This window comes from Conger conger, chromosome 8 (assembly GCF_963514075.1).
Source record: "Conger conger chromosome 8, fConCon1.1, whole genome shotgun sequence".
Taxonomy (NCBI): domain Eukaryota; kingdom Metazoa; phylum Chordata; class Actinopteri; order Anguilliformes; family Congridae; genus Conger; species Conger conger.
Window position 1 is genome coordinate 53085196 of NC_083767.1, and position 15229 is coordinate 53100424.

Below are 15229 nucleotides of genomic sequence, written 5' to 3' on the forward strand. Positions count from 1 at the left end.
TATTAAAATGGGCTATATTTCAATCCAATTAGAACCCTGCTTCATGAAAATGCTTTAAAGTATTTTTATTAAAACGTTTTTTGGCAAACAATTTTAAAATGTGTATGAGGTTTTTTTTTTGTTTGTTTGTTTGTTTGTGTAGGCTACAAAAATGCGCTTCTTGAATTTACCTGCTTCAAAGTAAATATCAACAAGTATCTCAGAATACTTTTAAGGTTACCTTAAAGGGAGAATCAACGAGGGACATGTGTACAGGCTCGCGTTTGCAGCTGGGCGCGTGGCTGGTTTAATGAATGATCGAGGTTGTACTCTGGTTGAGTGGAGTCGAAGCGTTATATTGGCTGAGGGCGCGTGCCTTCTGACAGCAGCGTGCGACCACTTCTCAACAACCGCCCTAGGAAAAAAGAACTTTTCGCTGGAGTTGCGCCATTTGTTGCTGGCAGGTGGCTGTCAGGTCATCAAAGGAAGAAGCAGTGCCAAGTTGTTCACCTGTTATCTGAAACATGTGTTGCGCAATGTTTGTAAACCATATCCTATCGTCTCCAACATTGCTAGTGAGGATTAAACAGGATTTTATCTGAAAATTCGTCTAGTCTTATTTTTGCAGTTCTGTAGGCCTAGGTAGTCACAGATCCACTAATTACACTTTATTTTCGTTTTAATTCGTTAGGTGGAACTTACATCTTCGCTACTATGCCTATTAAAACGTAGCTTTGGTATTTTAAAAACATTTTGGTGTTAGTGTAGGCCTATTCGTAATATAAATGTATAACTTTGTGCATCTGTATTGGATATAGGGACCGTCAATGGATTAAAACTAGGAGGTTACCTCAGACAAAAAAGCTTTTTGAACAACGTATGAATAATGCGTTCTCTTGGCTCCCAACTGCGCGCGCTCCTATTTCAATGCACCGTGCGCCGACACAAGAATCTCAATGGAATACTGCAAAGCTAAGTCGTGACAATTACTTGGTCGTCTGTCAGAACGCATTACCGCCTTCAGCCCCAACTCTGTGAAGCGTGATGGAAATAAAAACTACCGTATCCAGTTGCTCTTTTCTCTCGGGACTTTTCCAAAATCAAACTAGAACGGGAAGGGTGGAACGGTATAAATGAACTCCAAACAAACAAACAAAAAGAATATTCAGAATCTTTTATTTCAACTTTACGCCTTTGCAAATGAGAACATTCGGGGAACTTTAATGAGGAAATATTAGCAACGATTAATAGCCACTCGCAGGCCTACTTTCCAGCTGTCAAAAATAGCTACGAATAGACTATGGCCAATGCTTCTAAATATGGAAAAGTTCCATACACACTGCGCACAAATGAGATGAGGTTGAACCCTGAGTGGCCCGCTTAGCAAATCAAATTTTCCCTGTCCGCCCCCTTCCTAATGCACGAATCGATTAAAGTGGCGTATCATTCTAGAGCGAACTGAAGAGTACTGACTGCGTTATCCCAATGGGACTGAACCTCGTACTGATCAGGTGTGAAATTCGGTTTTGATTGAAGAGGGGCACCATTTCAGCCGGATTACTCCACATGATTAAAAATCAAATAGGGCCATATGGCATGAACACGTTCTTTAACCTTGCCGCAACAATGGCCGTCTAACTACGGAGAATTCATGATTAATTTATTGCCATATTATTTTGAGTAGCCTATGTCAAATTCAAAGTCAAATAAAGGGGGCATTGTGGATCAGTAGGTTTATACAAGACCATTTACTCTAAAATGGGTGAAAGAAACTTGCTACAGTAGCCTAGGTCTGTTGCATTTTTCCCCTTGATTTGTGTGGGCAAATGAAAGTGGTTTATCATGCTCCCCATTGACTCTTTAAACAGCTGGGAAGCATGCAACAAAATCTTTTATTTTGCAAACATCACAACCTACTAAACGCTGCCGTCAGGTATGCTACTGCGCTAATTAACTTTATAAATTAACTTTGATTGATTGATTTCTAGTAGGTACGGGCTCCATCGTCAAGTGAATTACATAACCTCTTGCGCAATGGGGGCTGATAGAGTTCAAGGCAGCAGTACAACGCATAGAGTCATGTAGATACGGGTCAAGAGCTTCATTTAATGTTCGCATCAACCATCAGAATGGGGAAAAGTGTGATCTAAGTGACTTTGACCGTGGAATGATTGTTGGTGGTAGACAGGGTGGTTTGAGTATCTCAGAAACCGCTGATCTCCTGGGATTTTCACGCACACTAGTCTCTAGAATTTTCATAGAATTCTAATTTAATTGCATTAAAACATTTTTTTTTTAAATCCAGTACAATCGACAATACATATTCAAGCCGTTGGGTATAGTGACACAGAGTTGCCTTGAGTTCTCCGCTCCATTACCACCTGAGGCAGTTATGGGACTTATTATGCACTTGGATTTGAGATCAAAACACAATAAGGAGACAAAAATCCAGATTATCAGCTTTTATTTCATGGTATGTATATGTTTTACCATTTTACAGAAACTGCTTTTTTGTGTTGTGTTCCCCCATTGTCAGCTGTGCAGAAGTAAGTTAATAGATGACTGACGGGTGTAACCGTTGCTTGTGTGTGTCCTTTTGCATTGAAACACCTGAGCAACAAAACAGCAGTGAGTGTCTAATTGTTCAGCAGTGTCTTTAGTCTGTGGAGATTTGCATTTGGAGTCAGAAGGCATACACCATCATGAAGACCAGAGGACTCACTATGGCTGAAACAACTCATCAGTAAACCGAGAGTAAATGATAAGGATGTCTACCACAGAGACTGGGTATTTTATTACAGCAGTTTGGAAAGTCTTGAAAAGCAAACCACTTGTGGACTCAAAAATAAACACCATATAGGTTGGCCAGTGAAGAAAACTGCAGGTGATTACAGATTAATCCTAAAAGCTGTAAAGAAAAAAAAAAGAAAATTAGATTAGATTACTGTCAGCAACATCACCAGCAGTGTCCATAGTGCAGGGGTGAAAATATCACAGGGAATTGTGTGCAGATGACTTTGAGAGCAGAATAATAGAGGCTACACTTCAAGATAAAACATTTCTTATCAGTAGCAAGTATCAAATGGCCAGACGCGATTCAAACAGCCCATAATCCAAGCATCCCCTTCAATTGTGATGGAGTGTCATGGCGTGGGGATTTACAGACTCATTAATCTTTATTGATGATGTAATGGAGGATGGCAGCAGTAGGATGAAATCGAAAGTGTAGAGTCTGGTTATGTACAAGAAACTCCTCCAACCTCATTGACTGATGCTTCATCCTACAGCAAGACCATGCCCCCAAACAAACTGTCTACACAACGAAAGCATTCATCAATCAGGAAAAGTGGACTGGCCAAGTCAGTCATCTCTGATATAAATTCTAATGCCCATGTATTTCACTTGCTGAAGAGAAGACTGAAGACAGAACCCCCCAAAACAAAGATTGACTGAAAACAGCTACAGTGAAGACCAGTATTTCCAATGAAGATATCAAATGATTGGTGATGTCAATGAGTCATAGACCTGATGCAGTTATTGCATTTAAGGGCTATGCAAGAACATATTAAGACTTTAATGCTTTGATTTACTTTTAGGTTAATCCATTAATTTATGGTTTCACTGCTGAAGATGGGGGAATTTGACACAAACCAAGCAGCCATTTCTCTAAAATGGTAAGAAAAAATATATATACACATGTAAATACAATGAAATGAAAGCCGATTGTATATATGCCTTATGTATATAGCAAAATGAACTAATTTGACCCTATTGTGAAATTCATTACATATTTCAGTACCACAGACAGCACTATAAACATAACAGTGTCTCTATTTCATAATCTGTGAAGTTAAGTGAGTCAAGAGTGCCCAGTCCCACTGCCTAGCCTTCAGGACCCAAATCAATCAAGGCATTTGTGCACAGGGCTACTGGCCATAGTAGGAGCAGTATGTGGGTTCATCAGCGGAGGAGCTGCATGAAAGATTCATGGCGTGCCTGATCAGCGTTTGTGTGGCTGTGGGATCACTGTGTCACAGACTCCTGCTGTCATCCAGTGGGTTGGCTATGACAGAGTTGTGTATGAGGAGGAACAGTGGAAGGTGGGCCAAGAAGTCCAGTAAGTCCAGGGACTTGACACGCCGGAGTTGTCTCGTGACAACCTCCTCATGCTCTGGGCAGAGCCCTCCAGCTCTCAGCTCCATCAGCAGTTGTTCGGTGCTGAGCAGGCCCGTTTGGGCCGGCGGGAGTCCGGCCTGTGTTTCCAGGAGGAACAGGAACAACTGCTACAAAACCAAAGGGACATGAGTGGTCAGGCTCAGCGTGGAGCAGGAGGAAGGTCTGCAGGGTGAAAGAGTAGGAAGGGCAGGGTAGAGCAGATGGGCGTCCATGGTAGTGTTGTTTGGATGCAAGGGAAGCGTATTTGAAATAAACATTTAAATGAGTAGAAATACGTTTCCTCAAACTTCTCTTCACTTTGTTATGACCATCACAGCTGTAGGCCTTATTTATAAATGGAAAATTGAACGAAATATTAAAATATGGATGCCACTTAACAGATATAAAGCAACAGCCGTTCCCAATTTATGCAGAAATAGGGGACATCTATGCATATGGACGTAATCGAAGCAAAAGGACAGACTTTGTGATCCACCTGCAGGCCAATAGCATCCAGCTGCATCCTTTTTATTGCAGAAACTGATTAATCTGTTAACGGAGCTGCAAAGTGTAAAAGTGTGTGCATGTGTGTAAGAGAGAGAGAGAGAGGGAGATTATGTATCTGTCTGTGGGTGTGTCAGGTTACAGTGGCCCATTTGTTGTCCAGTGTGAGTGCACCTGTTTGCACAGTTTAATGCATCCTGGTTAATAATAGGGAGGTAATCCTTTGGTACTTACCCACCTGACATCAATCCTATCCCTACTGGCTCTGTAATTACCTCCGCAAACCCCCCAAAAGTTGGCCATGGATTTCCACACCAATATCAATACGCTTTCAGGACCTGCTTACTAATTACACCCATCAACCCCCCCACTCCCAAATCTGGCAGTGGCTTTCCACATAGATATCAATATGCTTTCAAGTCCCACAGCAGGGCGGGGAGGTGAAAGTGGAGCTCCTCAATCCGTCTGACTGCCTTTGGTCCTGAATTGCTATACTACACTCCAAGTCCATCTGAGTGGAGCACCTTGTCTTGGACTGATTACAGGGCAGAGGGGACACAACGTACATGACTGGGTATGTTTAATAAGATTAGGGCTTTTAATACAGGAAAGGAGAAAAGCACTTTTCTTACTTTATCACTTCAATGCAGGCATTACGCTCTGCAGAAAGAGCTAATTTTACTCCGTTTGAACGGCTCTTTAAACTATTGGACGGTCTTTATTTCACTATAATTATTCTGTTGTGTGGCGTTCCTCTGTCTTATGGGTGCAATGATACCAAATGCTTCCATCTGCAACCTAAAATATATAGAGAAAGGGTGATACAGGCAGAGGGAAGCAGAAGGCAAAGGGAAGAATACAATTTTAACTTCACAACCATCCTGCATGCGTATAACATGTAGGCTAATACATCCTGTTAGACATGGGCCCTACCAATAAAATGTACTGTCAGCAAATACCACTCCATAAAGAGATGACAATTTGCAGTACACATACCTAGATCAGGATGGCATCACAAGCAACAGCAGGTGTCTTCAGCAGAAGGTTTTCTATTGGATTAGAGCCACTTACTGCCCATTAACTAGCTAACTACCCCTGGAAAATGTTAACTACTGTAATACATGGCAAATCAAACAAAAATATCCATACCCCACAAAGCAACAATTTGTTGAATATCTTAAAGCAACAACATATTATTAGTAAATTATTCAGATCATAACTAAATATGTCTCCTAATTATTACCTTGGCTCTGTACAGCTTCATTTCCACTGTCCTGAAGTCCAATTTTCCAATCAGAGACCGCGTGAATTCACTGGAAATACACAATTAATAGCTATGTTAAAGCTGACATTTATCACAAGTGAAAATGATTGCACAGTTGAAGGCCCACTCAATAATTTTGGTTGCTAATAAAATGCCAATGGCTGACAATGAAAGATGAAGATATGGCAAAATTGTGTAGAATTATTCTCCTAATAAAAAGAATGCTAAAGAGCCTCATAAAAAGCACTTCAAAAGAAAGTATTTAAAATAAGTGTCGGACCAACAGTACTTCCTTGTTCATCTTCTAACTCTCTCATTTCATTTTTCTTCTTATATTTTTTAGCTCATCACCGTGGAAACAGAATCATCACTCACTCACTCATCAGGTAACATATCAAAAATTGTAGTTTGCTAAATAAACCGTGACTAACTACCTCAGATGCACTTGACATTGCCACAGCAGAGGAAGCTGCTGGCAGTGGAGGGCTAGTACTGGGGCGGTATCAGAGGCAGTGAATAGGGTCAGTGTGGTCCCACGCGGCTGGGACAGGACGCAGGACAAAATGAAGAAGCCCGCCGGGAGGATGATGCATTTCTGGCGGGCACATTTTGGCGGGGACCTCTCATGCAGCGCACTGTCTCGGGAGGAGTGACGGTAAAGCATTCTGAGCCTATTGTGGTTGCTCACAGCGCCCTGTGACTCAAACAATTACCTCTGGACGTAGGACGTCCCCCTACAGTAACGGATAAAACTGTTCTGGGGTGGCACCCTGACCGCTCGCTGACTGACACAAAACACTCGGTTCAGATAATTACACACAGACAGAGGTGACTGTGTTCAGACAGTGCGGCGTGTGGCACAGCGGCGGCGGTCCGGGGCCCGTTAGCCTCCCCCCGCTAACGAGCGCTGAATGGCCAGTTAAAGGGTGATGCTCCTAGCGCAGCACTTCCAGGTCGAGTGCACGCTCGAGTGCCCTCTGGACTGCGATTGGCCGGGGTCCCTGCGCGGCGAGAGTGCTGGAGGGGGATTTGACGGGAACGAAGGGAGACAGCGCAGCTAATGATCATTAATCGCACTTGGCCTGCATTAAAAGAGCCCAAATTAGTGTCTAGGAGGGACAGCGCCCAGGACCACAGGCAGTCCAACACGGGGACACAACAACCCAACGCAGGGACACGACAACCCGAAACGGGATCACAGCAGCACCACGCAGGAACACAACAGCCCAACACAGGAATGTAGCAGCCCGTCAAAGGAAAGTGACAGCCTGAACACATGAACACGGCAACTCAATACAGGAACACGGCAATCGCATGAGTGTCCAGCACAGGAGTGCCACAGCCCAGACCAGGAACACTGTGACCCAATATAAGAGCACTGTCACTCAGCAAATTTGTTTAAGTTCCTCCTTGTGCAGACATTAGCTGTGTGGCGCTCAGACCACTTGCTTATGCAAAGCCCAGAATTTGGCAGTCCTCGCACTGGGGGGGGGGGGTGGGTGGGTGGGAGGGAGGGAGGGGGTCTGCTTGTTTCGGGACACAATCGCCGGCTGACCCAGTTAAAGTGTGGGGGAGGAAAAGGGGAGGAGATCTTGTGTTTGTGAGTGATGAACTACCACTTATGTGCCCTACGTGGTGATGGAGGTCCACATACAATCAGCTATTGTGGCTCTGCGGGTACAAAGAGAGAAAGCGATGCATTGTGGGTCAGAAAAGTGTAAGTTGTGAGTGGAATGGGAGAAGTGCATTTTGGGTCTAATGTATTCACATTGTCTCTTTCTTGTGCCTGTTGGAGAGGTATGATAGCCATCTACTCTGTGAGACATGGGAGGGAAATGGAAAGACCAACACCAGGGATTTACTATGGAAATCTGCACACTAATTTAAGGAAAGTACATTTATTTGTATGTACCTTCCATTTATCCACACAGGGCAGGGTTGATATGTCTCATTTTCACATGCAAGGCCAAGTGAATACCTTTATACACACAGGAAAATATGTCCATATATATGTCCGTATATATGTTATATACACAGATTAGAGCTTTTATATAAATGATCTATTATATGACCATTTAATACACACATAAATGCTTTTTCTCTTCTCCACACAGAGTGATTATCTTCTACATACGTTTATATACACAGTAAAGGGTGGATATATCCCAGTCAGACCCTGTACATGGGAAATATAATCCATTCACATACACAGTGAAAGGGGCTGGATTCTATTTCTACACGCAGCAATAATACATTACAGGTGAATATATTCTGTTTGAAAGAGCATTCAGAATGTCAGATGAGTTTAGCTGTGTTGAGCTGTGTTTCCCTTTTCCAAAATGTACAATATGGAAAAATAAACTTATAAAATCTTTCCATTCTTTCAGCCTGCCTAGCTAAACTAGACGTCCCACTTGCCTGCCCTCCTTTCTACAATACCCAATAAACAAGCAGAACTGAAATTATATTTTATCCGGGGTCGTTAGGAAAATGGAGTCCGGACAGCCCAGTGTCTGCTCCAGAAGGGGAGCTCTATTGGAACTCAGGTCATGTGACCTTCAGCGGGGGAATGCCTGAGAGCATATGGCCAGGGGACAGATGGATGGGGCTAGAGAGCTGCACGCCCAAACAGAGGGGGAGAAGGGGGGGAGGGAGGAATCCAAGGGGCAAGAGATGCTTCTTCCACCCAGCACACTGCCCTGTCTGTAAGGCTTTCATTTTATGCTGAAAAAGACATACTCACACACATACACATTTGTACATTTGATGATTAAACAATTATATCAGGTAAAAATGTACCCTCAGTGAGCACATTATTTGGTATTCATTAGACTTATTTTGTAGATGTATTGGTCTTCTACTGCTGTAGCCTATCCACATAAGAGGTTTGACGTGTTGTGTGTTCAGAGATACTCATCTGCATACTACAGTTGTAACGTGTGGTTATTTGTGTTACTGTCACCTTCCTGTCAGCTTTGACCAGTCTGGCCCTTTTCATCTGACCACTCTCATTAACAAGGCATTTTTGCCCACAGAACTGCTGCTCACTGGATGTTAATTCTCAACAAATTATGGAGACTATTGTGTGTGAAAATTCCTGGAGAACAGACGTTTCTGAGATACTCAAATCACCCTGTCTGGCACCAACAATCACTGCAAAGTCAAAGTCACTTAGATCACATTTCGTCCCCATTCTGACATTTTGTCTGAAAAAACGTTAAACCTCTTAACCATGTCTGCATGCTTTTATGCATTTAGTTGCTGCCACATGATTGGCTGATGAAATATTTGCATTAACAAGCTGGTGTACAGGTCTACCTAATAAAGTGCTTACTGAGTGTATAGAAACATAAACACACTCCTGCTTCAAGGGCAGGTCTTCCTTCCAAACCAATGACTAAGCAGTACTCACTCCAGAGAGGCAATTTTCTGTGCCAGACTGGCCACCACAGCAAAGAGCCTGAGATCTGTGAGCCCCTCTGTCACTCGAAAGGCCACCATCTCCAGGATCTGGAACATATGCACAATAACACAGAGCAGTGGTGGATTGGGAAGAATTACAGGGTTATAAAAGTTTAACACCTGACAGCCATGAATTTAAGTTATTTAAGTTGCACCGTACACAGGACTGAAATACATACATATTTAAGAACACAGACACAATTTTATATTCATAAACATTTAAAAAATTAAAAGTACAACACATATTTTTATATGGAATCTTAAAGCCTTCATTCACAAATCCAGCATATATTCTCTGGCTTGAAATACATAAAGCTGGTCGGTGCCTTGCATGGCAGCCAATCGCCACTGGTGAGTGTGTGTGAGTGTATGAATGGGTGAATGAGAAGCATCAATTGGCCAGTGCTTTGGATAAAGGCGCTATATAAATGCCAACCATTTACCATTTACATATTAACTGAACAAATATTCTCATTAAATATATATTTAAATCAAATTTGCAATCATAATTGAAAAGGTATCTCAAAGATCTTATGTGCAAGACTTAACTTAGGTTATGAAATACCTGAATATAATTTCTACCTTAAAGTACAAAAGGTAAAAGATTAAAATGTATGCACAATAGAAGTAGTGTGTGATAATACACATAACTGTTACCAACAGACCATTATATTGAAACAGAAACATCTCTATTATATATTAATTACATTGTATATGCAATTTAATTTATAAAAGAAAAAATATTTCAAGTATGGATTGTATGAAAGGTTTAGGATGAGTATTTGATTAAACTTCTTTACCTCTTTAATTTGTAGCTCCCCAGCAATCAGTACTGCAAACACAAGCACAAAAACCGACAGACACGGGTGTGTCTCTGCATTTCTCTGTACTGACCCTATAGACGTAAATCTCCTCGGAATCAGAGAGCACCTCCGGAGGCACGACCTCTTTCAAGGCCAGCAGCACTTCAAAACAGGTCAGGTATCCATCCCCGTCATGGTCCACCTAGAAACGCAGGCAGCAGCCTTAATCACCGTTCCCATTATCCCCCTTACAGCAACTGTCCTTCTGTAAAGGGGAACACACCGTGTATATCATCATCAACAACTGTCCTTCTGTAAAGGGGAACACACCGTGTATATCATCATCAACAACTGTCTATCTGTAAAGGGGAACACACCGTGTATATCATCATCATCAACAACTGTCCATCTGTAAAGGGGAACACACCGTGTATATCATCATCAACAACTGTCCTTCTGTAAAGGGGAACACACTGTGTATATCATCATCAACAACTGTCCATCTGTAAAGGGGAACACACCGTGTATATCATCATCAACAACTGTCCATCTGTAAAGGGGAACACACCGTGTATATCATCATCAACAACTGTCCTTCTGTAAAGGGGAACACACCGTGTATATCATCATCAACAACTGTCCTTCTGTAAAGGGGAACACACCGTGTATATCATCATCAACAACTGTCCTTCTGTAAAGGGGAACACACCGTGTATATCATCATCAACAACTGTCCTTCTGTAAAGGGGAACACACCGTGTATATCATCATCAACAACTGTCCTTCTGTAAAGGGGAACACACTGTGAATATCATCATCATTACCACCATCACCACCACCATCATCATATTTCAGCCTGAGATCAGCCTGTGGAGAGAGATACAGAGAGATAGAGAGAGGGAGAGAGAGAAAGAGAAAGAGAGAGAAAGAGAGTGATAGAGAGAGGGAGAGCGGGGCAAATACATTCTTAACACTCACTGCTTCAAAAGCTTGTTTGTACACGGACAGGGGAACACACCGTGTATATCATCATCAACAACTGTCTATCTGTAAAGGGGAACACACCGTGTATATCATCATCATCAACAACTGTCCATCTGTAAAGGGGAACACACCGTGTATATCATCATCAACAACTGTCTATCTGTAAAGGGGAACACACCGTGTATATCATCATCATCAACAACTGTCCATCTGTAAAGGGGAACACACCGTGTATATCATCATCAACAACTGTCCTTCTGTAAAGGGGAACACACTGTGTATATCATCATCAACAACTGTCCATCTGTAAAGGGGAACACACCGTGTATATCATCATCAACAACTGTCCATCTGTAAAGGGGAACACACTGTGAATATCATCATCATTACCACCATCACCACCACCATCATCATATTTCAGCCTGAGATCAGCCTGTGGAGAGAGATACAGAGAGATAGAGAGAGGGAGAGAGAGAAAGAGAAAGAGAGAGAAAGAGAGTGATAGAGAGAGGGAGAGCGGGGCAAATACATTCTTAACACTCACTGCTTCAAAAGCTTGTTTGTACACGGACAGCTTCTCCTGGCTGAAAATGCAATATTTTGCAAGGAAGTCAACTGCAAAAGAACACAGGACATGGAGAAAGAGCTCTTACTAAAGCACTTCCTTGTTTGTTTATACACATCTAGCCGGCATGCTCATTTATACAGTATTATACATGACCTGGGAATTCATATTTGTCCACTGGTTTTAATCTCGAGAACCATATATTCTACTATGCTTCAATAAATATAAAGATAATATTTTGTCTGGAACATGTTTTTGCCATCAACATTAACCAGAAACTGACAGAAAGACTGATGGCTTGACCTGTTAAGAAGGCCCATTAATAAAATAATTGCACACAGTGGTCAGGCAGAGAGGGAATATTGCGATTAGTATTATATTAGTTGTGATATTTTCACTCTCTGATTTTAAGGTGGTGAAGGATGCAGCTGTGTTTGGCAGCTAGTGGCAGAAGCTCTGCACCTTCGCACCAACATATCGATTATCTCCAGCAACAATCAGGGTCTAGGTCAGAAGAGCCTCCCACCCCCCGCACCCTGCCCCCACCCCCACCCCGCCCCCACCCACAACAACTCCCATGATCGGCTAAACAACAAGTACTAAACACTCAGCTTAAATATCTCACCACAATAGTCAACCACTCTATTCTCATTTTGTATTTCTCAATGCTGTGTAAAGATTGAAGCACCTGTAATCAATTTTATATACTTCTCAATTTTATATAGCTTATATATACATATATATAGAGGGAGACAGAGAGAGGTAGAGAAGTAGAGAGAGATAGAGAGAGAGTAGAGAGAGGGAGAGAGGTAGAGAGAGAGAGGGAGAGAGAGTGAGAGGTAGAGAGAGGTAGAGGGAGAGGTAGAGGGAGAGAGAGAAAGAGAGAGGTAGAGAGAGAGAAAGGTAGAGGAAGAGAGGTAGAGAGAGAGAGAGAGATAGGGAGAGAGAGATAGAGAGAGAGGTAGAGGGAGAGAGAAGTAGAGGGAGAGAGAGGTAGAGAGAGAGAGGGAGAGAGAGGTAGAGAGAGAGAAACCTGAGAGAAGAGACCTGAGCAGCAGCTCCAGCTGCCATGGCTTCGGTTGAGACGATAAGAGAGAAGCCATTTTATAATGGATTTATTCATCCCCCAGAGGTAAAGGCAGGACGCCATTCAGATCAGTCTGGAATGAAAGCCCGGGACCTATGGGATTGTCAATCTGCTATTTATCTGTTCATTCCTCACCAAAGGCAGACCTTCATTTGCCCCACCCGCCTCACACACAAAGCATTATAGTCACTTGAGCTCAACTTTACTTCTTAAGGCTTGACTGATCAAAAACCCCGAGCCCTGCATCGTGCATCTGTTTGCAAATGTGTGTGACGGTCCCACTCGGGCCCGACCCAGGCCTGCGGAGCGACCCGTGTCCTCGAACGCCACCCTGATCCGGCTTTACCCTCCGTCAACCCCCCTTACCCCCCCCGACCCCCCCCCCCCCGCCCGGACGCAGCCGCGCCCGTCCTGCCCCGGCCGCGTCCCCCGCGCGTGGGTCCTGTGCTCTGAGAACGGGGCCCCGGCCCTCTGCCGACGCACCGCCGATAACATCAGCAGCACGGGGCCGCTCCGCTGGGAAATCAGCCACACAAAAGGTGCGTTGGAGTGAGAGATTAGGGAGGGAGCAGGCAGGGGGGGGGGGGCGGGGACAAAGCAAGCACACTATATCCTCCCGCCTGATAGCCTTATCTGATTCCACCCCGAAGCTTGACGGCTTCTTTTACAGGCGCTTTAAAGCGCACAGGCTGCTCCTTTGGTGTGAAGCCTAGCAGAAAATGTTCATCAGGGAAGGGATTGGGAGGGGGGGGGGCGGCGGGGGAGGCGTTCGGCCCGGGCTGTAATCTGTAATGAAATGAGGGTGATTCAGAAAGCAAGAATAGGGACGTGCTGATGAGGAGGGCCGAGGTTTACTCTTTCATTCTTGTTTGTTTTTCTTTTTGTTCTCCGCCTTTGAGTCACAGGGCCGCTTTTTGGCTCTGACACGCGATAAAAAAAAGAACTTCACTAAACGGCTCATCACGTCAAACGCTTCCTACAGGTGGGTCCCTGTGTCCAAACGACTCATTGTTCGGTTTACGAGCTTGGAAAAAGAGCAAAATGTTTTTTTTTTATGAACTGACCAGATAACAAGGAGACGGTGCAATAGAGCTGATAAAGAGAGGGTGTGCTGGGCAGAAGGCCACTGCAGAGCTCTGTGTGGATGATGATGATGAAGATGATGAAGATGATGAAGATGGCTCAGTGACAGAGCGGTAATTACTATGGCAGTTACAGGATGAGTGGAACACCGCCTACAGAAGGGTTTCCTCTAATGGCTCACAGCATGATCAGCAGTATTAAAGCACCATTTCCATTGGTCACATTTACACAGACCCGTAGCACACACACACACACACACACACACACACAGAAGCACATGGACACACAGACATACACACACACACATAGCCACACACTGACACACAGAGGCACATGGACACACACACACACACACACACAGAGGCACATGGACACACACACAAACACACACACAGGCACATTGACACACACACACACACACCATGATCCAGTACAACTGCTGTATTAGAACAGCATTTCCATAGGTCACATTTAGACAGACCCATAGGCAGACTAACACACACACACACACACACACACACAGGCACAGGCACATGGACAGACAGAGAGACACACACACAAACACACACACACACAAGCACACACACACACAGGCACAGGCACATACACACACACACACACACACACATGCACATATAGCCACACACTGACACACACAGGCACATGGACACACGCACACACACACAAACACATACATGCACACACACACAGCCACACACGGACATACACACATACACACACAAACACACACATAGCCACACACTGACACACACACACACAGGAACGTGGACAGATACACACACACCCACACTTGCACACACACAAACATATACGCATACTCACAGACACACACCCACACGCACAGAAGCAGAGTCAGACACACCACGCATACACATTCAAAACACCATGCAAAGACACAAACAGTGGAAAACATAGAGTCTAAATGCCAGTAGCCAGCCATCCACCAGCATCATCACTGCACTTGTCTAGTCTGTGAAGAAGTGGCCAGGTGCCACAGCACTGCTCAGCAGTAGGCTGCTGTTTGTCCACCCTGTCAGGCACAATGAGATGCTCCTGAGAGAGGGCTGAGCAAACAACACCAGCATAAAGGCACTGTATGTCAGACACACAGGCATATCCATGCACATACACATAGACATACGCATGCCACAAACACAGGCCCACACAGCCTTTCTCTCTCACACACACACGCGCGCGCACACACGCACACACGGGCAGGACATGGTCGCCAGGTGCTCCGCTTCAACATTGCCATTCAGTGTGAACAAAATCTCCAGTCATCACAACTGTGACCACAGTGACCGCACCTGACAAATTCTATT